Here is a 25,929-nt window from a genome sequence, read left to right as displayed (position 1 = left end):
AAGGTTGGACACCATATCTCAATCAGGTCTAATAAAAATACTGACCTTTTAAAACTAACTCTGGGCACTGGTTGCTCACACCTATTATCCTAATTATTCAGGAGACTGAGATCTGAAGATCACAGTTCGAAGCTAGCCTGGGCTAGAAAGTCCCCATAACTCTTATTTCCAATTAACCACCAGAAAACCAGAAGTGGTTCTGTGGCTCAAAGTGGTAGAGTGCTGCCTTGAGCAAAAGAGCTCAGAGACAGCCCCCTGCCCCTGTATTCAAGCCAAACAACTCAAAACAACAACAACAAAACATAAGTCTGGCCAAACCAAGGGGAAAATAGGGGACAATTTTAAGTTCAAGTATCAAACAAAGTTTTGAGATTTGGTTAGTGATAGTTTATGGATTTTGATAAATATGTTTTCTAACTTTTACAATAAACATACCAGTAATATTGCTTTTCATTCTAGATATAGGGTTATTTTATTTTCTCTAAAACTGTCATCTGATCCAGGAGCCAGTGGCTCATGCCTGTAATACTAGCTACTCAGGAGGCTGAGATCTGAGTATCACAGTTCAAATCCATCCTGAGTACAAAAGTTTCTGAAACTCTTATCACCAATAAACCGCCAGAAAACCGGAAGTGTCACTGTAGCTCAAGTGGTATAGTGCTCGCTTTGAGCTGAAGAGCTGAGGGACAGCACTTAGGCCCAGAGTTCAAGCCCCACGACCGACAAAAAATAAAACAAAACAAAAACAAAAAAACTGTCATCTGAGTTCAAAAGTTTTAAAATACCAGCTTTACAAAGTATAAAGTTTTAAGAATACAAACTAAAGAAAGAAAAAGATCGTGAAGAGGAGATGAAGACATATGATGGAGAAAATTTTTGGAAAAGGTTTCATGATTTTGTATAAGAAAAAAATCCTGGGAAGTGGCACTGTGCTCAAGTGGTAGAGTGTGACCCTGGAGCTGAAGAGCTGAGGGACAGTGCCCAGGCCCAGAGTTCAGGCACCATGACTGACAAAAAGAAAAAAGAAAAAAATCACGAAAGAGTAAGGTTACTAAAAGAATTAAGACAAACCTCAGAAAGTTCAAGGAGATAATAAAGGGTAGGAGAGTATGTTTTCAAATATAGGTAAATAGATAGATAGAACTTACAAAATAATTACATGTGATTAGATTGGCTATAATTCAAATAATTGTCCACGGGTCTTACTTAGGTCATATTATTATGAAGCAAATGAGTTCTTACAAATATTCCAAAGTGACTTAGAAAATATTATCAAAGTAATTTCTTGTGTACTATTGAGTGATATCAATCTTTTGACTACTTGAAAAACTGTATCCTAAGTCAATATTCAATCAAGTGACATCTATCTCAGGATCTTTTATTGATCATCATACAACTAAATATGTAAAAACTGTTGTTATGGGGCTGGGAAGGTGGCTCCGTGGTATAGCACTTGCCTTGCATGCTCGAGGCCCTGGGTTCGATTCCTCAGCACCACAAAAGAAAAAAGAAAAAAAGGCCAGAAGGGGCGCTATGGTTCAAGTGATAGAGCGCTAGCGTTGAGTTGAAGAGCTGAGGGACAGCGCCCACAAAACAAAACCAAAAATATTGTTAATTGTTGCTGTCTTTATATTTTAGTTCCTCTATATGAACCCATTTTAGGATACAAAGCTGACAAAGATAGGACACCAAGCAGGTACCCTTAAATTAATTATACCACACCAATCAAGCTTTTGTCCATGAGTCCCTATTGCAGTGATAGCTTTTCAAACTTAATGGGTTCAAGGTAATCCCTGTTTGGGAGTCATTTCTATTTATCATACTGTTGCTGCAATTTGGCCAGTTTTATTGACAGATTCCCTCCTTCCTGGCCTGTTAGTATTCTGACTGAAATGTAGAATATTACATGAACTGAGATATCTCATCACAGCACTGAACAAAATCACTTTCTGGATACTTTCTCAGCAACAAGAAAGATCAAAGTTTATCATGGGACAAAGTTTATCAAGGGAACAAAGTTTATCAAAGGCCAACACAGAGCCACTTGAAAGAAATAACTGCTCAGGTAAGAAGTGATACTCCAAGTGAAATCACTTGTGCTTGTAATTTCAAAATTAACTAAAGGTCGAGAAAAATATTTATAAGCATAGTACCTGATGCTGATGCCCCAACAAGATGGGAATTTGTACCCTTGCCTTTCTTTTTTTTTTTTTTTTTTTTGTATGTAATATATTTTTATTGTGAAAACACTGTACAGAGGGGTTACAATTACATGGGAAAGATAATGAGTACATTTCTTATCAAGCATTATAGCCTCCTCCTTGGTTTCCCGTTCCTATTCCTTCCCATCCCCCCCCCCAATCCTCCCCATTCCCACCCCTCTCACCAAAGTTGTAAAGCTTGTTTTCGACATAACGACTTGCAAATCTCCTTGTTGCAATGGGTCTACCTGTATCAATATTTAAACGATTTGTTTTTCCCCTTCCCCTCCACAAATTATACCGACATCAAATACAGTAAAAGCAGGGGTTATACTCTGGGGGAGGGACATACAAAGCAACAAAGCAATAATCTTATAAATGCGTTAGAAACAATCGCATGAAAGAAAGAAAATTTGAATATATATCATAGGGTTCATTTACCTAACATCACATTATCTAATCTTTTCTGTTTCACTCACACATATATTAAATATTGCAAATAAGGGAAACCATGGGACCTATGTTTCTTTGGGCCTGGCTTACTTCACTTAATATAATTTTTTCCAAGCCTTTCCATTTCCTAACAAATGGGGCAATGTCATTCTTTCTGATGGAGGCATAGAATTCCTTGTCTTTCTGTCACCAGCTATTAATAAGGCTCCACAAAAAAAAAAAAAAAAAAAAAAAAAAAAAAACCTGAGATATTCCTTTCCATATACGGTGCTAACAACTTGAAATACCATGAAGCCTAGATTAAGAAATAGAAGACATTTTTCATGTGATCTAGTCAACAATAATTTGTAGCTAATTTCTTAGTCCAAATGTTTATAGATCTACAGTAACAAACTGACTTCCTAGCAGCTATGATTTCATTTTTAAAAATTCTCAATTACAGATATGTGGATATAGGCAAAGGGCATGTCAAAGGGATGTCAGAACAAATCTTGTTCAAACTAACATCTAGAATAATCCCCACAACACATATCAACTTAGACAGTAAGATCCTCAACATGGGTCTCAGGAGAGATACCTGGTTTGGGTTGCCTTGACTATTACCTTTCCTGAGACCTCTATCTAATACAATAATTCTGGTATTTGGCCCCTCTAGTTTCAAGCTGATTGTTAAGCTTGAGATTGGAGCCTATCAAGCTACAAATTGCCATTAAAAGAAACTTAATATAAATTGTCCTTTGCAGTTTTAATGTATTCCAAAAGGACAACACACAAACTATATGCTATCTGCCTAAAAGACCCTTCCTTCTAGGAGGATGACAAACAAACTTGCTGCACTCTCCTCTCAGCAAAAGTGGCCTGGAGAAATCATTGCCAAGAGAGGCAGCATTACAGGGCAGGTCTCTAACAACCTGAATCTAATGGTTAACAAAAATAACAGCTTCCAAGATTTTTCCAAACTTCAGTTTACCTGCACAAAAATAACAGGTTTAAAATTTCCCAAACTTCATTTTTATCCTGTGGAACTTTATCCACATGTACATCTTAGCAATAGAACGTAGTTTCAAAAGAGCCACAACACTTCCTCTCCACCAGAGGAAATACACTCATTGAAGCCCAACTATAGAATGAATCCTGTCACTGAAGTACAGATTATATAAAACAAAGAATTTAGCCAACCTACAGAAGCCCGAAGTAGATAGAGCACACCAAAAGATAAGAAAAAGTCACATCTTGTTGAAAAGAGATTCACTATGTCACATATTATTTAACAAAGGAAAAAAGGTACAGTTGCAGATTGAGAAAACACTATCCAAGGTCTGCAGGCTTGGGAATACCTGCCTGAGAGGAAAGACCAGAGGGCTGTGAATCTTTATCACTAGGGCGCTCTAGGAAATCTGTGTCTATGAGAAAAACAGCTCAAATAAATCGAAGAAATGGAATCATTTGAATGAGAATGAAGCTGGTTTCTGCCAAACAGGCTTGGGACTCCCTGCTGAATCAAAGAATAGACACATAGCACCAGCCAGCAGCAAAATCTCAGAGGTCCTTTCCTCCACCTAAAGTTTCAATTGAAGTTTATAATACACACAGAGGGCAATATTGCCAGAACCAAAACATCAAAATTTCTGTGTTTTATTTATTGACTCAATTGTTCAACTCTGGTTTTTCCAAATTGTAATTTATAATAAGGCCATTTAACTTCACCAATCATTTAATCCATTTAATATTTGATTTCTCTCTTCTTTAGTCTCTATTTTGTTTATTTTTAAACTGAAGCTATCATATCTGAATCACATCCTAACAATCCTTTCTTTGAAATATATTTCCATCCCTTCATTGCCACTTCTCCTCATCTATACTACCCATACCTCATCATCCAAGATATGAACAAATTCAGAGAGGATGGATGAAAAAAGACCTTACAAACAAACTCATCAGGAATTAAGGAGTAACTATACTTATAACGAAATCAATTGCAGGTCAAAATCAGTAAGAAGAGACTAAAATATTATCACCTCGTATAAAAAATGCAATGAATGTTCCATGAAGAAGAAATTATGGGGGTCAACATGTATTCACTTAATAGAGGAACACCAATTCAACAAACAATCCTGGACTTACCAGTACTGACAAAATCCAAAATAAATAAAAAATAATAATAAAACCCATTTTGTTTTATTATTATTCACATCTAAGGTGAATCTCTTCTTTAGTTAACTGGTTTTTTGGTGTGAGTGAAATATGGATATGAATCTAAGTAACTTGACTGACATCTTGGCATCTTGCTATTAATTATAGATGGGGACTTTCCAAACGCTAGAGGTTATAGAGGACACTCTTTGGACTGTCATAACTGTCATGGGCTCCAGGAAACTACCACTTCATCTAGGTAATTGGGGTCCTGATTGTCCTTTATTTTCCCTATGAATCATCACTTTATTAAAATTAAGTATCCCCACCTAATCATTTAACCTATATATTATCACTTTGTTAGAGTTAACTATCCCCACCTATTTTGCCTATGTATAACCATTTTATTAAGAATAAGTATATTCACTTTGCCTTTGTATAACCACTATTATTAGGAATAATATCCTCATTTAGCTTGTTTTGTTTTATGTATGACACTTTTATTAGATTGTTAAGATTTGTTCTTCACCTGAAGTACACGTCCTTGTCTTTAGAAACTATGTGCTAGCTCTGTTTTGGGCTTCTGGTCTTTCAGACAGGAGTCCACCATGCAGTCACTGGCTTTTTAATAAATACTCCAAATTCGACCTTCTAAATTGTGGCATCTCTGAATCCCAATAATTGAGAGTACCTTACAACAAGAGTACATAAAGTCTTCCATTAACAAACACATTTTACAAACATATATACATATAGATATACCTATATATCTATATGTATATATACTTATATATCTGAATGTATATATATATATATATATATATATATATTTCCTCTAAAATCAGGAAAAAGACAGGATATTCATTTTCTCTACTAATTTCCAATAAAGTGCTGAAATTCCTAACCTCAGCAATAAAAGGAAATGATACAAAAGGAACCCAAAGAGGGAAAGAAGTAAGGAAATTATCCTCATAAACAGATAAAAACTTACTTCTGAAGTACCTAGATAAACCCCTCATTCTCAGGTGCTGAAGCCAATGAATACTTACAGCAAATGAGCAGCAAAAGAAAGGAAAAGTAAAGGAAGGAAAGAGAAAAAATCCATTCTTTCCCATATATGAAAAAAAATGAAGTTGAGGATTAAATTGGGAAAGAAATGCTGTTTGTAATACTCTGAAAAAAGTAAATTAAAATACCAAGTAATCAATATATATATATAGATAGATAGATTACTTGGTATATATATATATTATATATATAATATATTATATATATAATATATATATTATATATATTAACAGCTGAAGGACCACTACAACTAAAACTTATAAAATATTGAAGAAATAAACTGAAGAAATGATTAGGAGTGGAAATACCTCCAAGTTCTCAGACTTGCAAAATTAGTATTGTGAAAATGGACATACTGCCAAAGGAAATCTACAAATTCAGTACAACATACATAAAAATCCCAATGTCATTTTTGACTGAGATAAAGACAATATAAAAATTCTAATGAAAGTTCTAGAACAACAGAAGGAATTTTGGGTAAATTAGCAATAATGAACGAAGGTATGACATTCCAAAACTTTAACTTTACAACGAGCTACAGTAGCAAGTAAGATTGGTACTGGCACAAAAATAGGTTTGAAGACCAGTAGTATAAACTAGAAGTCGCATTAATAAACCCATATACTTGCATGCATCTGGGATTTGATAAAAGTAGTAAAAAGTACATGTTGGAAAAAATGGCAATCTTTAACCAATGGGGTTAGGAAAATTGGATATTTGAATATGGCTGGCACCTTATTGGTTACAAGGTTGGGTGGCAGGACCTAGCATCTTGTCTTCTTGCTGGGGGAAGGAAATGCCCCCACCCATCACCTACCTCCCAGGTGATGGGCATGCCTGGAACCATGGAGGCTGTAGCCAGCACTTGGCTGAGAAGTTAATGAATCTGTCAGTCCATTGCCTGGGACTGGGAATTTCCTGTGGCCCTGCCCTGGGCTTGGGCCCTATTTAGGCCCAGACCAGCCTAGCTGCCTCTACCAACATGTCTCCATGATCCTGTCCTGTGTCCTGTCTTCTGGCTTGTCTCTGGTCATCATGGCATCCCAAATTTTGTTCTCCATCAGAGCTGAATTAGCTTGCTGGTATTGTTTTTGTTCTTTTCTTCCTCTCTCTCGTTTTTCCTAATTCTGTTTTGTGTAGTTGAGTGCTGCAGGCCTTTGTAACTACGGTCTGCCTGTAGCCTGCTAATTGTATAATAAAGACTCCAATATTTTATATTAAAAAATGTGGCTTCTGGGATGATTCACCTTATAACACATCCATATGTAAAAAAACCAAAGCTGGATCTCTTGACTGTCACACTGTCTACTCAAAATGGAACAAACACTTCAATTTAAGACCTAAAATCTTGAAACAAATACAAGACTGGTTAGGAGGAACACTAAAACTACTGGCATATTAGGAAGGAACTTTCTGAATACAGACCAGGGGTTCAGCTTATTGATAATTGAGAAATCATTTTGTAACAAGGCAAAAAATGTCTGTACAGCAAAGTTTGAATTTAATCAAGAAAAAAAAAAATCAATGTACTGATAGCCAAAGTACAGCCATTCTGGACTTTTGAAGGCCTTTACTGAAAGTATCCATTGTGAAGGCCTTTACTGAAAGTATCCATTGTGAGGACTTTTACTGAAAGTATGAACTCAGGTTCCTGGAAAAACTGCAAAATGTCCTAATAACATTCTGCCCTAGCTACAGCCTAGCAATAGCCATCAGTGGATGACAGGAAGGTACCTAAAGCTCCAGATGTTTCTTAAGATAACATAGTTAACATAGTTTGCTGCTTAACAACTTAGCTCATGCACGCCAGCCAATAAGATTGTTACAAGATTCACTCATTAAATTTCAACCAATCATGTAACCCTTAAGTTGGAAACCCCCTACCCTTGCTAAACTGGGAAGTCAGGGCTCTCAACTCTGACCTGCTCCACAGGTGCCTGTTGTGAGTCCAGGCTGGAGTTTGCAATAAATGACTCTCGTGTGCTTGCATCAGAATCAGTTCCTTGGTGGTCTTTGGGAATCCTTATCTGGGCATAAGATCTCAAAATGGAACATCTTTATCAGCTATACATCTGACAAGGGCATAATATCCACAATAGACAAGGCACTCCCAAACTAAGCTGTCCTAAATTCAGTAAACCAATGAGTGGACAAAGAAATCACATAATTTCTCACAAAAAGAAGAAAGAATTACCAATAAAGACATGAGGAAATGCTCAAAATTCTCATTTTAATATGAATCAAAGTTATATTGCGATTTCATCTTACCCCTGTGAAAGCATCCTATATCAAGTATACAAAAAATAAATGCTGGTTGTGAGTTGAGGAAAAAGGAGCTTTAGTATACTGTTAGTGGGAATGAATGTAGTGTAATATTCAGGAAGACAGATTAAATATTCCTAAAAACTCAACATAAAACTAGCTTGTGATCAAGCAATACCATTTTTGGTCATCTATCCTGAATATTACAAGTCAGTTTGCAGTAAAGACTCTTGAACATCTATGTTTCTTTTTTCACAGTTTTCTATAACCAAGGAAATCAAACCGCCCAATGCTTTCTGAGCGGATAATGAAAATGTTGTGTGTATTATATATGTATATGTATATATATATATATATATATATATATATATATATATATATATATATATATATAAACACTTTTAAATCAAATGTATAGCATAAATTATTACTCCTTTTAAATTCTTTGATAACTGATTAATAAGAAAAGTCAAAGGAATAAAATTGTTCTCTTGCTTTCCCTTACCTAGTTTTCCTGAATCATGTCTCTCTACTTTGTGTGATCACCTCCAACCATAGGCTACAGAGAATTACTAAACCTGGAAACTTGCTACTCTCTTCTTGAAAGGTTCTTCAGTTGTTCCACTCAGTATGATTATATCATCTTCTGCCATCAAAATAAATATAACACAATGGCTACCACAGAGTGCTATTTATTCATTCATTAGTTAACAGATTTAGCTGAGAGTAAAGCACTGGGTAACTGTATTCATACACACGCCTGTTCTCCTATGTCAGTTGAGGCCTCATTATCAACCAAAATAAAACCTTAAGTTCTATGACAAACAGCTGCTTGTCTCAAAACATGGCAATTGGTTCTGAGAAAGCAAATATTTTTAAGCGGTCCACTTAAGAGGACTTCTTAGGGTAACAAAACTAAACATGTTGCAATGTACAGAGAAGACATTATAAAATCAACTAAGACTTCACAATTGCTGTATGAAAGACAATCAGTCATTGACACTTTATTGGTTCAAACGTATTGGGTGGTCTATTTGTTCGTTGCCAGACTTATCAATCACACCAATCAACCATCTATGTATTATTCTTGACTTCCATATTGCACCCTCCCTCTCTGTTTTCTTTCTCTTTTTCTTTTTAAAATGGAAACCATCACATCTGAACCATAGTTTCTACAAGTTAATCCTCTTTCAAATTGGGCTGTAGATCCCAACTGTGTAAAATGTTAAGGGATCCCAGAAACCTAAAGAGGAGAATGGGCAGCCATCTTACAACAGCCTGAAAAGACCACTGACAGCAACTACTATAGGAAAAGTATTTTGGAGAACGACAGTACACTATCTTCTAGAGTCTGGTTTAACAAGGAAAGCTACAGCTAAAGATTCTTAAAATTACTCTTTGTAAGCCTATTAGCTATTAATCTGTATAAGATTATCTCTGGTTTCTCCAAGTTGTAAATCAGAAGGAGGTGATTCACCTTTCAATCTTACCACACTTTTCCCCATTTTTTCTTCCTTGCTCTTCTTAAGGGAAATGATTGTATCTGAAATATAATAGCCACCAATTATTCCTTTCTTCCTTTCTTTTTGTTTCTTTCTTTTTTTTTTTTTTTTTTTCAGTCACAGGTTTTAAACTCTGGGCTTCGGCACTGTCTCTGACCTCTTTTGTTCATGGATGATGCTCTACTACTTTGAGCCACAGCTCTACTTCTGGTTTTCTGGTGGTTTTAGAGATAAGAATCTTACCAATCAACCTTCTCCATTTAATCCTTGAGCTTCATATCACCAAACTTTTCCCCCTTTTTTTCTTTTTCACACTTCTTTAATGGAAATCATCTTATCAGAACCATATTTCCCAACAATTATTGCTATCATATCTGAGTTTCAATCCCTGTATACAGTAATATATATTACTCATGTATCTCCCACCTCCACTCCCTAATTTTTATCAATAACAAACTACCTCCTAATAATCTGCTCAAATAATGATCATTTGTTTTTCTGTTCTATTTCCTTTGCTGTGTTTTTTATTTCAGCCTTCTATTTCCTGTTTCTGAATGTCCTATTGGCTAATGTACTTCTTTCTCTTCTTCTATTATCCTTTCGCTTTTTTCCTTGTCATTCCTCAGACTCCTTATTGCTGAAGTTTGCACCTAAACATCTGTGTATGCATTTATTCTTTTCTCCACAGTTTCACAATACGGGGTCAATACCACATTAGATACCTTTCCCCTCCCCTGAATAACTCATTTCATCTCCCCACTAACCTGTGCTGTAAATACCTACTCTCAATACTTCCCAACCAATATTGTAAAATACTTCCAATTATTCCAACAGAACTTCCCCTTCATCTCTGAATTACTCCTACTCTGTGAATTATAACCTTCTAGAACAGGAAGTCGCTCAGGAAAATTCATGTATTTATACTAATTACTTATTTTTTTTCAAAAGTCAAGGGTACAGGATAGATTCTATTAGTGTTACAGGGTACAGGAGAAATCATGAACAAATTTCATGTACTTGAGTTAAAGTAAATTGAATATTGAGTGATGTAATGACAATAAAAGTAAGAAGAGTTGTACATATATTTAAGAGATGATCCATGACACACACACACACATAAAATGAATTCAAACAACACTAAAGTTCTAAAAATGTCATATCCTGTATTTTAAAAAGTCCTTGATTCCAACACAATAGTATGATATGTACAAAAATTGGTAAATAAGTACACAACAAGCATGAAAATAAAAAATACAAATAAGAAACCACTATGCATGGTGACAAATGCTTCTTATTTTCAACATGCTGGGTGCTAAGGCAGAACAATTGAGTGTTTATGGACAGCCTGTGCTAAAATAATAAAATTCTGTGGGAAAACAAAACCAAACAAACATAAGAATAAAAAAGTTTGTATGTGATCAACTCAAAGAAAAAATAAAAGTAATAACTCAGGGACACATAACATAGCAACAGATTCTCAAGGGGAATAAGGGAAGATAAAATTTGGCATATAACCAAGAAACCACACAGAAGAAAGTCAAAGTAGAAAAGTACATAGAGGGGGAAGAATGCTAACAGTTCTCTGGACCAGGAGAGGGAATAAGAAGTCAGCAAGACTTTTGATTTTTATCAATTTTTAACAAGTTATCCAACCTAGGGATCCGTAAACTCAGTGGTAGGAAAAATAAACCAAAATAAAGAGAAAATAAGTGAAATGAGGCAAAGCCCTCAATCAATTTTCCTATTTTTTAAAATATGTGGTTTCAACTAGAGAGAAAATAATGCTAATAACAATACCTAACTGCTAGCCAGCTACTGGAGGTTCACACATGCAATCCTAATAACTCAGGAGATAGAGATATGAGGACTGCAGTTCAAAGACAGCCAGAAGGTCAATCAGACCTCTTACTCCAATTGCACAGCAAAAAACTGAAGTTGTGATGCAAGTGGTAGAACTCCAGATTTGAACAAAGAGGAAATGAGATCCTGCATTGAGCTCCAGTTCTAACATAAAGCACACCCCAACAAATAACTAGTATGTTGCTGGCAATGATAGGAAAGATACTACATTTAAATCTGTATTTCATAGCTAAAATATAAATAAATTCATATATAGTTTAAATGAAGTCATGAAAGCATTTGAAGAAAACAGACATCAAGTTTTCTAACTGTGGTGTCAGGGAAAAATCTAAAAGCAAAACACAAAAATAAAAAGTAAGAAAATACCAAAAAATATTTGAAAAAATCATTTTTATATGCATGATAGGGTGACCTCTACAGTGATTGGTTAGTTCCTTTTCCTCCCCTTTTATGCCATGCAGGATTTTTTGCTTTAAAAATGTTTGTTGTGTGATAATAAATTCCTGCTTGACTTGACTCCCTGCTGCATCTGTCTGTCTCTGAGGCTAAGGGAGGCTGGGGAATGGGCAAGTGGCCCACTTACCTTTCCTCGGACCCTGTCCATCTTCCATGAGATGGACAAAAACCCAACAGATATATTTATGGTTTATAAAAATTAATTTGCAATACATTTGATAGTTAATATCATAAACTTTTTAAAAGGTTTTAAAGCCTTTACATACAAGTGTGCAGGCAGCAAAATGAATACTACAACTTTTTTTAGTTGTTTTTCAAAACTCGCTAAAATGAAATCTTTCTGTTCTACAGTAGTGGCTCACACTTTTAATCATAGCATCTCAGAAGGCTGAGGGTCTTAGCTCAAAGACAGCCCAAGCAAGAATGTCCTTAAGACTCTCATTTCTAATTATACACCAAAAAGCTACAAGTAGAGTTTATAGCTCAAGTTGTAGAGGACAATAAACTACAAAGCACCAGTAAGGCCCTGAGTTTCCTCCCCAGTACTGGCACAAAAGACAAAATAAAACATATTTGTAATCAAATGAAATAAATTCATGTATTACTGAGAGTAATATAAATTGTCATAAATTTTCTAGAATGCCCATTGAAAATATGTATAAAAAGTACTAAATGCACAAATGTTCTTTAATCAGTTGGCCTTTTACTCAGTGTAGCAAACATTAAAATTAAGGCAGCTTGGTAAGATAAAGTAATACTTATCTTAACTTAAAAGTACTATTCTAAGATATTAAAAGTTGCTGCCAGTATTTCTCATTCTCATTTCTTGCTTCCTACCTCAACATATAAGATTAATAAACTAATATTATTAAATAACCAATATTATCTACTGGTTAGCAAGAACTTTTCCAGCGACTGAAGGAAAATAAACTCCTCCAACAGCTCACTCAAAAAGTTCACTTCATCTTCTACCACAAAGTACATCTATTCACTTTCAATTCACCTATTGCCTTTATAAATATAATCCCTTTCCTGCTTCTAGTGACTAAAAATCCAAATGGTCATCTTCTTCATAAACAACCTCAGTAAAGATACAGCACAATTACATCCTTGGACTCACATGACTTAACCAAAAGAAAACTTCAATTAAAGAGGTAGCAAGGCATTTGTTAATGGAATATATAAATTAATCTATTCCATTACCATTTGCTCTATACCTGCTGCATGAAAGCAGGACACATTTTCTAGAGCTAGGATTAGAACTCAGAAATCAAGACTCAAGTTCAAGAATAAATATAACAAGCACTTTGGAAAAACGAGGAATGGAAGGGTATCAATTCGTTATCATCACAGTGATTGAGAATTGTATCCTCCCTTCCCTCCCTGAGTCTCACTGAAGATTATGTGACAGGGAATTAGTTCTTTGCAAAGAGCACAGAGTTCATTTTTGAGATTCCAGCCAGCAACATTTTCTGGATTATGAGGGAGATAGGTAGCTTAGGTGCTACCTGTCATCTGTACCTAGATACTGAATCCCCTTACATAAAATCCTCTGTATTTATTCAACATTTTCAATGGCATGCTAATTTCTTTTATTGTTTCTTTGTTCATTTTTTTGGTTTTTGATTGTAAAAATACTGAACAGAGGAGTTACAGTTACATGAAGATGGTAATGAATACATTTCATATCAAGCATTATTAGCTGCTATGTTTTTAATATCTTAAATTTCTTAATTATTTTATTCATGCCTTAAGAGGACTAGAATGGAAAAAATAACATTTTTCCACCATGAGCTCATATTTACTCTAAGATACCAAAACTGCTTATAATTGTATATATTTCTCCAAACTCATTTTTCTGCTATGGCTCCATGGATTGTATATCTTTATATGCCAATTAAATTTTGTATGCCACACATGCAATAACTGACCTAGGGTATGAGGTTGCCATGTTTCTATTTCTCACTGTATATGTATAAACATATGTATGTTTATACAGAAGCCAATTTCTTTTCATTCTAATTTATATGAATTGGACTTTTGTCCAATTTCGTCCAAGTTTTCTGGTGTCAAGTAATTTTTTCTACTTTGAACACAATGTGAATCACATGTCATACACTCAACTTTTATGGAGAAATTTTTGCCAACTGTGATGTGGTTTATCTACCAGATTCCATCCATGCGGGAACCATATGGCAAAGGTGCTTTCTATCTATGCTACATTTCATTTTGTTAGTCACTGAAGAGTTAGTGACTGCATTTTAGGTACAGGTTCAATAGTAACAGTGGGGCAATAAGATGCCTTAGAGAATAAGACTATTAACATGTGATAGTTATACTGGCATAAATTTGTGTGCATATGACATCACAAAGCTGATAGCTCATCACAATTTTATCACAGCTTAGTGTTCAGACAAACATGAATGCTAGAGTTGTACTAAAAACTGCAGATGCTAATCTTACTGAATTCTGTTCAGGATGTGACACTGCTGCTTGCTATTATAGCTACAGTAATCCAGAGGGCAGTGGATTTCAGTATGGCCAAAGATTACTTCATTTGTGAATCTAGTCATTTGGGTTGAAATCATTGACTATTTTTTGTTTCAATGCTCATTTTGATAATGCTGCTCCATAGCTATTTTCACCTCTTGGACCACCAAGACTTACTGAATTAATCTATTTTCATTGAGAAGCACCATATAAGGTACTGTATTATTTTGTTTCTGATTATTTCTATTTATTCATTTATTTAAAAAGCTGCCAGAAAGAAAGTTTCCACTAAAGGAAAAGGGTGAAGACATATTTTTATTTTTATTTTATTTTATTTTATTTGTGAAGATACTGTACAGAGGGGTTACAATTACATGGGCAGGATAATGCACACATTTCTTAACAAGCATTGCAGCCTCCTCCTTTGTTTACCCTTCACTTCCTTTCCCAACCTCCCCGCTCTCCCCCACCCAATCCTTCCCCCATTATCCCCCAAGGACATTGTAAAGCTCGTTATTGACATGAAAATTTGTACTTCTCATTGTTGCAACAGGTCCACCTGAATCCTTAAACGACTTGTTTTTCCCCATCTCCTCCACAAGTTATACTGACATCAAATATAATATAATGAAAGTGGGGGTAATAATGTGGGGGAGGGACATACAAAGCAAAAAAGAAATAATCTTATAAATGCGTTAGAAACACATGCATGAAAGAAGAAAAAAAACATTAAAATACATATCTAAGGGTTCATTTTCCTACCATCACATTATCTGACCTTTTTGGCTTGACTCATACATACACTAGATATTGAAAATAAGGAAAACCATGGGACCTGTGTTTCTTTTGGCCTGGCTTACTTCCCTTAATATAATTTTTTCCAAGTTTTTCCATTTCCTAACAAATGGGGCAATGCCATTCTTTCTGATGGAGGCATAGAATTCATTGTGTATATATACCACATTTTCTTGATCCATTCATCTACTGAAGGGCATCTGGGTTGGTTCCATATCTTAACTATGGTAAATAATGCTGCAATACACATAGTTGTGCTGGTAGCTTTAGTGTGGTCTTGTTTGTAAACATTTGGGTAAATGCCCAAAAGTGGGATTGCTTGGTCATAGGGGAGCTCTATGTGAAGTCTTTTGAAGAACCTCCATACTGCTTTCCAAAGTGGTTGAACAAGTTTACATTCCCACCAACAATGAAGTAAGGTTCCCTTCTGTCCACATCCCCTCCAGCATCTGTTGTTGTTAGAGTTCTTGATTTTTGCCATTCTAACTGGAGTGAGGTGGTATCTCAATGTTGTTTTGATTTGCATTTCTTTTATGGCTAGTGATGTTGAGCATTTCTTCATGTGTATATTGGCCATCCTTCTTTCTTGTTCAGAGAAGTTTCTCTTTATGTCTTTAGCCCACTTATTTATTGGGCAGTTGTTTATTTGAGAATTTGTTGTTTGGGGATTTAATTTTTTGAGTTCCAAGTATATTTTAGATATGAGACCCTTGTCGGTTGTATGGCTAGTAAAGATTGAAGACATATTTTTAAATTAAAAAATCCCATCAGAGCTCCTGAATCTGTTTCCACCATCATCACTGCAAAATCAATGTTCTACAACGGAGTATATTACCAAAATGGTGATGATGTTTCTGTGATTGATAATCAACATGGAAAGCTCTACTATGCTCAGATCAGGGGTTTTATCTACGACCAGTATTGAGAGAAGAGCACAGCACTGATGTAGCTCATTCCCACTCTCTCTAACCCCACAGATCAGTTTGATCCTTTGTCTCATATCATATGGCCAGAGGAAGACCTTCCCAGGAAGATGGAATACTTGGAATTTGTTTGTCATGCACCGTCTGAGTATTTCAAGTCAAGGTCACCACCATTTCCCACTGTCTCCACCAGACCAGAAAAGGGCTATATATGGACTCATGTTGGACCTACTCCTGCAATAATGATTAGGAGACAGTTACCAAACACTTGTAGTTACAACTAAATCCGAGGCTGGGAAACTCAGTAATATATCCCTTACCCAGCATGCCTAAGACCCTGGGTTCAAAACAAACAAACCCAAAAGTGGATTTTTCATTTTCTTATATTTATACAACTCTGAAGAAGATAACTTCTTCCACGAATTGCTTTTTTTGGTCGGTCGTGGGGCTTGAACATGAGGCCTAGGTGCTGTCTCTGAGCTCTTTTTGCTCAAGGCTAGTACTCTACCACTTTGAGCCACAGCTCCACTTCCAGTTTTCTAGTGGTTAATTGGAGATAAGAATCTCATGGACTTTCTTCCCTGGCGTGGCTTTGAACCATGATCCTCAGCTGCTAAGTAGCTAGGATTACAGGAGCCGCCAGAGCTCAGCCCATAAAATTCTTATATGGGAAACTAAAAAGTGTGTTCCCAATGACCTAGTAATTGTTAACAAATTCTGCCAAGTCTAGCATGGGGCAGATTCAGCTCAACCAGTCATGATGGAGGTTCTTTGATCAGGCAGGACCCCATTTCCCTGTTTGGGGTGGATATGTTCTGCCCTCAGAACAATTTCCAACAAGTCTTTCTCCATCTTCTGTATCATCTCTATGAGGAGCCCTGGTTGTCCCTTTCAAGCTAGCATCCCATCTTTGTGTCTACTATTTCCACACAGACATTTCTTTGTCAGTACGTGGGCTTGAACCTCACACTTGGCATTGTACTGCTTGATTCATGCCTCAAAAAGTCATGACTTAGAGAAAACAAAATGTATTTGAAGGTGAATGTTAGCTTTCTGTTTGTGTATCTTCCCAGGCAAAGGATGCAATTTCTGAGAGACCATTAGGAGTAGGCACGATCTGTTTTTATTCATAATTTACTTCCAGAAACTCAAAAAATGGATTATATTTTTATATAACTACAAAATATTCAGTTTTAAACTTCTCCTCAAAGGTTTAATCAAGTAAAATGTTGCCTTGATCAACAATAAAAAAAAGTAGTGTGGGCTTCCTTTAATGATTATTTCTAATTCAGATTAAAATAGGCCTGAAGAAAGTTTATCTGTAAAGCTGGAAATTCTGATAATTACTCTAATTCTCTTATAAATAAAATATTAAAGCTTTCTATACATGTTACTAATAATTAAATGTACCTGATTTGTATGTAAAGTTCTTCTTTTGAAATTTTATTCTATACAATGTTTTCTATATATGACATACATATTTTATATCTATTATACTATTTTATTATTGAATTAGATGTGTACACCTATTATGTTATGTTTTTTATGACTTTATTCTATTTAAATTTCAATTTTATCAGTAAGATTTTGACTTCCTCACATCCTTACTTCTGATCTTATGCCAGCTACTCTTCTTATTCTTACTGTCCTCCACAGGTGCTCATACGTACTATGTATAGTTGAAATCTCCTATGGTGTGATCTTACCTTATGGTCCTTATTCATTGTCCCTTTGCTTTCTTTCCTTTGTATTTTAATACTTGGCAGCTTAGGAATTTTACTTGTGCCATCTTACCCTTTTTGTGTGTTCTAGATGAAAGTGTATATCTGTGATTATTTGTGTCACTGTAGGTTTTAATATTTGGCTCTCTACCTTAATATTTTGTGTTAATATAACTAACTGGTTGCTGTAGTTATTTTCTGAATTATAAATTTGTTAGGCCAATTTGAATTTGATAATTATGCTACATATTGTGAGCTTCTTCTAATTCTAAATTCTTCTAACTCTAAAGATCTTTGCCACTGATTTCATAAACATTATGTGTCCATTTGTGTGATCACAAGGCTTCACCATCTGTGACAGCCTGTAAATACATACCGCCTGTTGCTCAATTACATACTGAGTGCAAGTACCACAGCAATGATTTCTGCATGTCGTGCAGACAGTGAGGTGCCTTACTCCATGAGGCATGTGCCGTTCTGAGGTTTGGGGCATGCTGCTTTCCTTGGGCCATGGGGGCTAACCCATCTCAAACAGGGATTAGGGAGGTTATTTGACCAGGCAGGACCCCATTTCCCAGTTTAGGGGTGGAGTTGTTCTGCCCTCAGAACGAATTCTGGCAAGTCCCACTCCTGGCTGATACAGCTCAATCAGCCATGATGGGGGATCTTCGACCAGGCAGGACCCCATTTCCCAGTTTTGGGGTGGATATATTCTGCCCTCGGAACAATTTCTGGCAAGTCTCTCTTCATCTTGTGTATCTTCTCCTCTATGAGGAGCCCTGGCTGGCCCTTTCAAGCTAGCATCCCATCTTTGTGTCCACCATTTCCAGGCAGACACTTCTTTGTCAGTATATGAGCTTGAACTCACACTTGGCATTTTACCACTTGAATCATGCCTTTACTTTTGACATTTTGCTGGTAAATTGGAGATAAGAGTCTCTGGGATTTGTCTGCCCATGTTGGCTTCAAACCAAGATTCTCAGATCTCAGCCTCCTCAGTAGCTAGGATTACAAGCATGAGCCACTAGTGCCCAGCTTTTTAGCTAACCAGGTTTTGATCAATCTGGATACCAGCGAACTCTTCAGGACACAGCTCTATGTACTGCAGCAAAGGTACCATACATCATATGGTAATAAGTCTCGCTTGTTTTTATCTTGATCAGCATGGGGTTTCAGCTCAGGGCATGGGCACTATCCTTGAGCATTTTCCAAGGCTAGGGCTCTACCACATTGAGCCACAGCTACACTTCCAGTTTTCAGGCAATTAATTGCAGATACATGTCTAATGGTCCTTCCTGCCCTGGGGTGGCTTTGAACCTAGATCCTCAAATCTCATCAACTTGAGTTGCTAAGACTATAAGCATGAAGCATCAACACTCAGCATCCATATTGTTTAATAACTCAAAGCTAGCCAAATATATTTTTCAAAAATATGTACGTTTTGATGTATGTGGAAATTGTCTTCTGTGTAACCCTTCTGGAAGAAATTATTTTCTTGGTCCTTAATGACCTGGGGCCATAATCTTGTGTCATCATGATATCTAATTTCAATTGAGCCACAAGTGTTGCATAATGTAGAGTTCTGTTTGGAAGGAAAAGATATATGTCCTTACTGCATATTGCTATTTTGCTCTCCCTGTGAAGTACTGTGACTTCTTTGCAGTTTTATATGTAGTAGTTTGTCTGGCTTTTGTTTCCTGGTTAGATATAGTGCCTCTATTGCCATAGATTTGTCAGTCACTGTCTTTGGTGTATCTCTGAAATATGATGACCATGTAACTACTAAAAATTTGCAAGTGGTATCTTGTCAGATTTTCATTCCCTCAATAATTCACATTCACTTTCTAAATTCCTCGATAACGTGCATTTTTATGCTGCTAATATTTCCCTGTCTTGCTCATTATTATATTATCTATCTATGATAAGATGAATTAGTTTTGGAAGAATACTATTGAATACGCTATTGTTAAATAGCTAGTGGGAGTATTATAAGTAATATTGTTTATCATATGGAAATTTGATTCACTATAAGTATTACAAAGCACTTCCCAATTTTTTGACAATTGTTTAATTAAACTTATTGTACAATAAAATGGAATTCTAATTATACCAATCTATCCGGAACAAACCATGTGAGAAGCATTGATGGATCTTTCTACAATGTCAGTGTTAAGTATTACTTTCTAGCTTTAAAAAAATATGAATGAATTATTCTATATGAAGAAAGACACATGGGAGTTTACTGCCTTGTTTAGTTTTCTCCACTGTTCTGTTAATATTTATCATCTATTAGTTTGCAAAACTTTTTTTAATGTGTTACACTTCCAGGTATTTATTTTTCCAAGGGCTCCCATAATCTATATATAAATAATTTCACAGGAGTAGGAAATGTGATAGGTACTATATTTTTGCTAATCTACATTAAACAATTTTACATATTTTATTGGCCATCTTTTTTAATACTATTAGTACAAATTTAATATATATTTCTACCTTCGATGATATTGGGTCACTATTACAGCAAATTTTCCTATTTTTGTTGGACTATGGATTTTCTTAGTGATACTATGGCTTTTATCAGGGATACTGTACACTAAAAATATGTGTGTGCTTATTTTTTCTTCTGAATTTCTATTGCGAATTATATGTCAGGCCTATTATTCACTGACATTATGAAGCTATTTCTGAACTGCATCTCATTTGGCTTTTGAAATTTTTTTCATGTTTCTATAGCTCTCATTTTGCATATTTCTTTGTTGATTACTCTAAGAAAGGAACTTTTTCTCTGAAAATTATCTCTATTTTCCTGAATTTGATTTCACATGTAGTTATTTAAGGTCCAGTTTGCCTTGGTTTTAGTTTGTGCCTCATAGTGTTTTCTCTGTTGAGACTTAGTAGTAAATGTGAAGAGTATAGGACCTGATTTGGGTGTAAGTTTCTCCTAAATATGATCTGGTGTTGTGTAGAGAGTTGTGATAATAATTTAAAGGCTTGTAATATATCATAAATCATCTGGCATGGCCAATTGTTTTAATTTTTTTTGAACAGTTGAATTAATTCTACATGGATAAAATTCTTAGTTCACCAATCTATTCTGAGCAAATGATGTCAGAAAAATCAATGGCTCTTTCCACAATGTCAGAACCTATCAGGTAACAAACATATTCAAAAGCTGTATCAGGGGCTGGGAAGGTGGTTCAGTTGTAGAGTGCTTGGCTTGCATGCATGAGGCCCTGGGTTTGATTCCACAGTACCACAGAAAATGCTGGAAGTGGGGCTGGGAAGGTGGCTCAGTGGTAGAGCACTTGCCTTGCATGCCTGGGGGCCTGGGTTCAATTCCTCAGCACCACATAAGCAAAAAGAAAAATGCTGTAAGTGGCAGTGTGGCTCAAGTTGTAGAGCGCTAGCCTTGAGCTAAAGAGCTGAGGGACAGCGCCCAGGCCCAGAGTTCAGGCCCCACGACCGGACCCAAAAATAAAAATTCTGGAAGTGGCATTGAGGTTCAAGTGGTAGAGTAGTAGCCTTGAGTTGAAGAGCTGAGGTACAGTGCTCAGGCCTGCGTTCAGGCCCCACGATTGACCAAAAAAAAAAAAAAGCTACATCCATTAACTTTGGAATAACTTAAATTTCCAAGCATGACTGAGGTTACATGATAGTCAAGATATTGACAATACAAAGCTCTTATTTCCCCAAACTTAATTGCTAATATTAACTCTCAGATCATACAGTAAAATTCATCTTTATATGGTCACTGCTATAATTTTAGCAAACTGTTATATTGTTCTTTCCTAATTCTTAAAAATATAATTTTCCTCTTTATCTCCCTGTCCCATCCTTCATATGAAAGAATTCAAGATTGTCTTTAAAACTCCTTATTTTACTGAACTTGGAAGTAAAAGAACACTCGGTACAACAAATAATTAAACTATAAAGATTGTTTAGCCTTCATATCACAAAATAAGGTCACTATGATCAAAATTACACATAAATAAACGTTAATAATGAAGTTTGTTGTACAAATGTGTGAGGACTGAAATTAATGTGAAATGATCAATAAAATTCTAAAACGTTCACAAAAGTAAAAGGATATTCTATTTTAAAAATGTCCTTTAACTCACAACCCACTAGACTGTGCTTGGGGACAGCCCATGGGTCCACATTTTGCCTGGAAATAATTAGTACACATTTATTTTTTTATTTATGAAACCCAGATCTCATTACTAGTACAATTTTGTTGAGTTAGGGGGACTGAATTTCAGGGTTTCAAAACTCTTAACATATGAGTATGTGATTAACCATTTATATTCATTGTAATACACTACCCCAAAATTTTTGCTCCCAAAATCTGTTGGCCATTTCACATCCCAAACTGTATTTCATCCACACTTTCAAAGTTTCCCAGAATCTCATCAATTTGATTATTGTTAAAATTAACACCAAGGTCTTTATCATAATCTTATAGTGTCCAGATCTGCCTGACTATCAATACAGTAGGCAGTAAGTGTTTGGGCAGGTGGAAAAAGGAAACTATTGTTTAAGATGATGTTAAAATACAATTTCTAATAGTGTCCTTTTTACATATGAAACAAATGAGTTTTTACTATCCACATTTCTATCTGTAGTCTGATTTGTTTAGATTCTAACAGATTTACCCACTAAGTTTGGCTGGCAGCAATATAGAGGAGACTCTAGCTAACCACTCAAAACTATTTAAAATACCTTCTGCAAAACAATTCCAAAGATTTCTGAAGCACATCATCAGTTAGACCTGCAGCAACAACCCCACTTTTGCTACCAATTTTCTATATTAACTACTTGTCTCTTCACTGTGACCAAATGCATCATACAATCACTTAAGATGGAAAAATATTATATTGGTTCCTAATTTTGGAGATGTTAATTAATCAACCAGGGAAATAAATGGTAAGTTAAAGGAATTCACATCACAGTGGCCAGGAATCACAGAAAAGGGAACACAGGAATTGGGTCAGGCAAGATATACCTTAAGAAGATATCCCTTGGTCAATTGCTTCTTCTAATTATGACACAATACCAAAAATTTTGAGAGAAGGAAAAACATTTGCTAGGCAAATAAAGAAAAAAAGAAGCAAATATAACATGAAACACTGGGAAAGTTAAGATTTCCAGAGCATAAAATAAAACCTTTTGCTGAGGATTGGCCATAATATCCCTTAAAGCCTGAAAAAAATTAAAAGAAGACCCCCCCAGAAGGAAGGTCCTGGCAGCACTGGCTTTCTTGCTTTGAAAAATAATCTCTTCTTAAAGGCCATGGCCTAAGTTAGAATATACTTCCCTTCCAATCCTGAGGAAACAAAGTCTGAATGAGCACAAAAATCAGATTTGAGTATACCACATACACTCTTGACAAGATCTTAGGCAGATTAAGGCTCACCTAGAGAATGCTCAAAGATCAATTTAATATTCTAATATAAAGGCTCAGTTCTTTATCAAATCAGTCCTTTTAATAATATTCTATTCATGGTTAACAGCATTTGTTTTTAGGATTTCTCTCATAGTTACATATGACCTTTTTCCAGACGATGTACAATGATGTCCAGCTCTTTTCTGAACCTTTATGGTGTAAAATATAGTTTCTTGTCCTTTGTCCTTTTAGCACAGGACATGTGGTTTCGCTCATCCACCTTATGGTACTAGCCTGTCAATCAAAACTCAAAAAGTGACTTAAGATCTTTTCCTAGAGAGAGGTTTTTGATGGTTAAGTCTCTAGTGGATCCTCTTTTTTAAAAAAATTAACCATGTTTTCTTTCTCTAACTCTGGACAAACTTTGTGGTTCAATGTTCCCAGAAAGGTATTCACTCCATCTTTGTGATACCAGTTAAAGCACAAACAAATCTGTCTAATCTTGTTCCTCAAAAGGCGTTTTCTCTCTAATTTTAGAGAGGCTCTTATCTTGATTCCATTCTCAGACCTTAATTTTTTAAATAGTAATTATTTTATGATTAAAGAGTTTTTCTAATAATATCCTAAACTAATATTTACACACATTATTTTTGTGTTTTCACCAATCAAGCAGTGTGTAAAGCCTTTGTCACTAGAATTAATAGAAAACAAATACTTTGACCGTTTTTCATTTTTGAGCCAAATATTTATGCATAATTCAAGTACACATGTATGTAAGCATTTTTAAATGGCTTATTTTTAATACACAATGCTATTAGAAGAGTTGGACATCATATCTTAATCAGGTTTAATCAAAATACAGTCTTTCAGAAATTAATAATGGGGAGATAGGGGATAAAGGGTACAATTTTAAACTCAAGTGTCAAACAAGGTTTTGAGATTTGGTTTTTGACAGCGTATAGAGATTTTAACAATAACTTTTGCATTAAAAATACCAGTATAAGATTACTTTTCTTTCTAGATACAGAGCATTTTATTTTCAATAGCAATATAGTATAATTTAAAGGTTGTTTCAAAGACATTTTAAACTACTAACATGACATGACAGTGAAGAGTACATATAGAGGATATGCTTTTAAAAGGACTGCTAATTTTGTATAAGGAAAAAACTTGAAAAGAGAGAAATTTATCTTAACTAGTTATCTAACAAAATTAAAAGATATATCCAAATGTTAATAATAATAGAAGGTCTGATAATAATAGATAATAATAGAAGGTCTGAGTATGTTTCCAAATAGAGATTAGATAGAACTTACAAAATTTTTGCATGTGATTAGATTGGTTGTAATTTAAATGATTATGTATAAATCAAGGTTAATATAATGAAGCTAAACTAGCCACCAATTCTTGTCTATAATGGTGGTATGTCTTAAGAATATTGTAAAACTGACAGAAAATATTACTTATCAAAGTAATTCCCTCTGTACTATTAATTAGTGTGTCAAGCTACTGACAACCTGAAAACTGTCTTATGTAAAATTCAATCAAGTGTCTGTCTATCTCGAGGCCTTTTAGTTGTCAGCTTACAACTAAGTATATAAAACTATAATGTTAATTGTTGCTGTCTCTATATTTCAGTTCTCCAAGTAGGAAACTTTTGTAGGATACAAAACTGGCAAAGACAGGATACCAAGCAGATACCCTTTAAATTATACCACACAAATCAAACTTTGTGCATGTATCCCTAATTGTACTCCAAATATTTACTGGCAACTAAAATGATGTCAATCAGAATGAATATTCTAAAATACTATATACAATGAAAATAATTAAACTTTGTATTCTTTTGCTCTTTTAAATTTTAGCCACAGCTACTCTTGTATCTTTTGCTATTGCAGATTAAGTCTTATTCATATTTGCAGTCAGGACTACATAGGAATGTTTCTTACAAGGAATTATTTGTCAAAATTAGCTTTTCAAACTTAATGTGTTCAAGGTAATTTTGGCTTGAAAGTTAATTCTATTAACTCACTGTTACTGAAATTTGGCCAATTTTCTTGACACAGACTCCTTCGCAATTTACCTGTGTGAATTCTTGCTCCAACAATGGATTACACTAACTGGAATATCTCATCAAAACAATGAACAAAAACACTAACTCGGACAGTACCTCATAAATAAAACTTGTCCTGGTATATACCGACCACACAGAGTCAGCTGAAAACACAACTGTTCAGGTAAGAAGGGATGCTCTAAGATTTTACATGGAGTCACTTGTAATAGCCCTTTCAGAGTTAACTAAGGTTGATTGTCAAGAACAAGAATTCATAAGCACTGCCACCTGATCTTTATGCTTATCTATGCTCCCAGGAGAGGGAACTTGTGCCCTTGCCTTTCTGTTACTTACTATTTCTACAGCTCCAGGAAAAACCCAGATTCTCCTTGCCCTATATATGCTTTCAACTTGAAATAACATCAAACCTCTAGTAAAAAAATTTTTTTTTCCTTTGGCTCTAGCCTACAATGTGTTGCTAGATAGCCAATGACTTATTCTAAACCATTATAAATCTACTGGAACAGATTGACTCCCTAGCAGTTGTGATTCACAAAACAAAGAAGTTTTTAAATATAGAAAGGGGAACACAGGGGAAAGGCTTGGGATGTCAGAACCGATGGAGTTCA

General features: G+C 35.2%; 1 long non-coding RNA gene and 1 pseudogene across 2 annotated transcripts in view; one reads left to right on the top strand and one right to left on the bottom strand.

Moving 5' to 3' along the window:
- The window catches only part of LOC138817928 (uncharacterized), a 139,604-nt gene that overhangs the window by 37,143 nt on the left and 76,532 nt on the right, over positions 1-25,929 (bottom strand). The window lies entirely within an intron of this gene.
- On the top strand, positions 6,347-16,427 carry LOC138817932 (GATA zinc finger domain-containing protein 1 pseudogene; annotated as a pseudogene).

The sequence above is a fragment of the Dipodomys merriami genome, unplaced genomic scaffold (genome assembly GCF_024711535.1).
Source record: "Dipodomys merriami isolate MVZ:Mamm:240054 unplaced genomic scaffold, mDipMer1.0.p SCAF_708, whole genome shotgun sequence".
NCBI classification, from domain to species: Eukaryota; Metazoa; Chordata; class Mammalia; order Rodentia; family Heteromyidae; genus Dipodomys; species Dipodomys merriami.
Note: the sequence above shows the minus strand (reverse complement) of the source record. Positions and strands in the feature narration are given on the sequence as shown.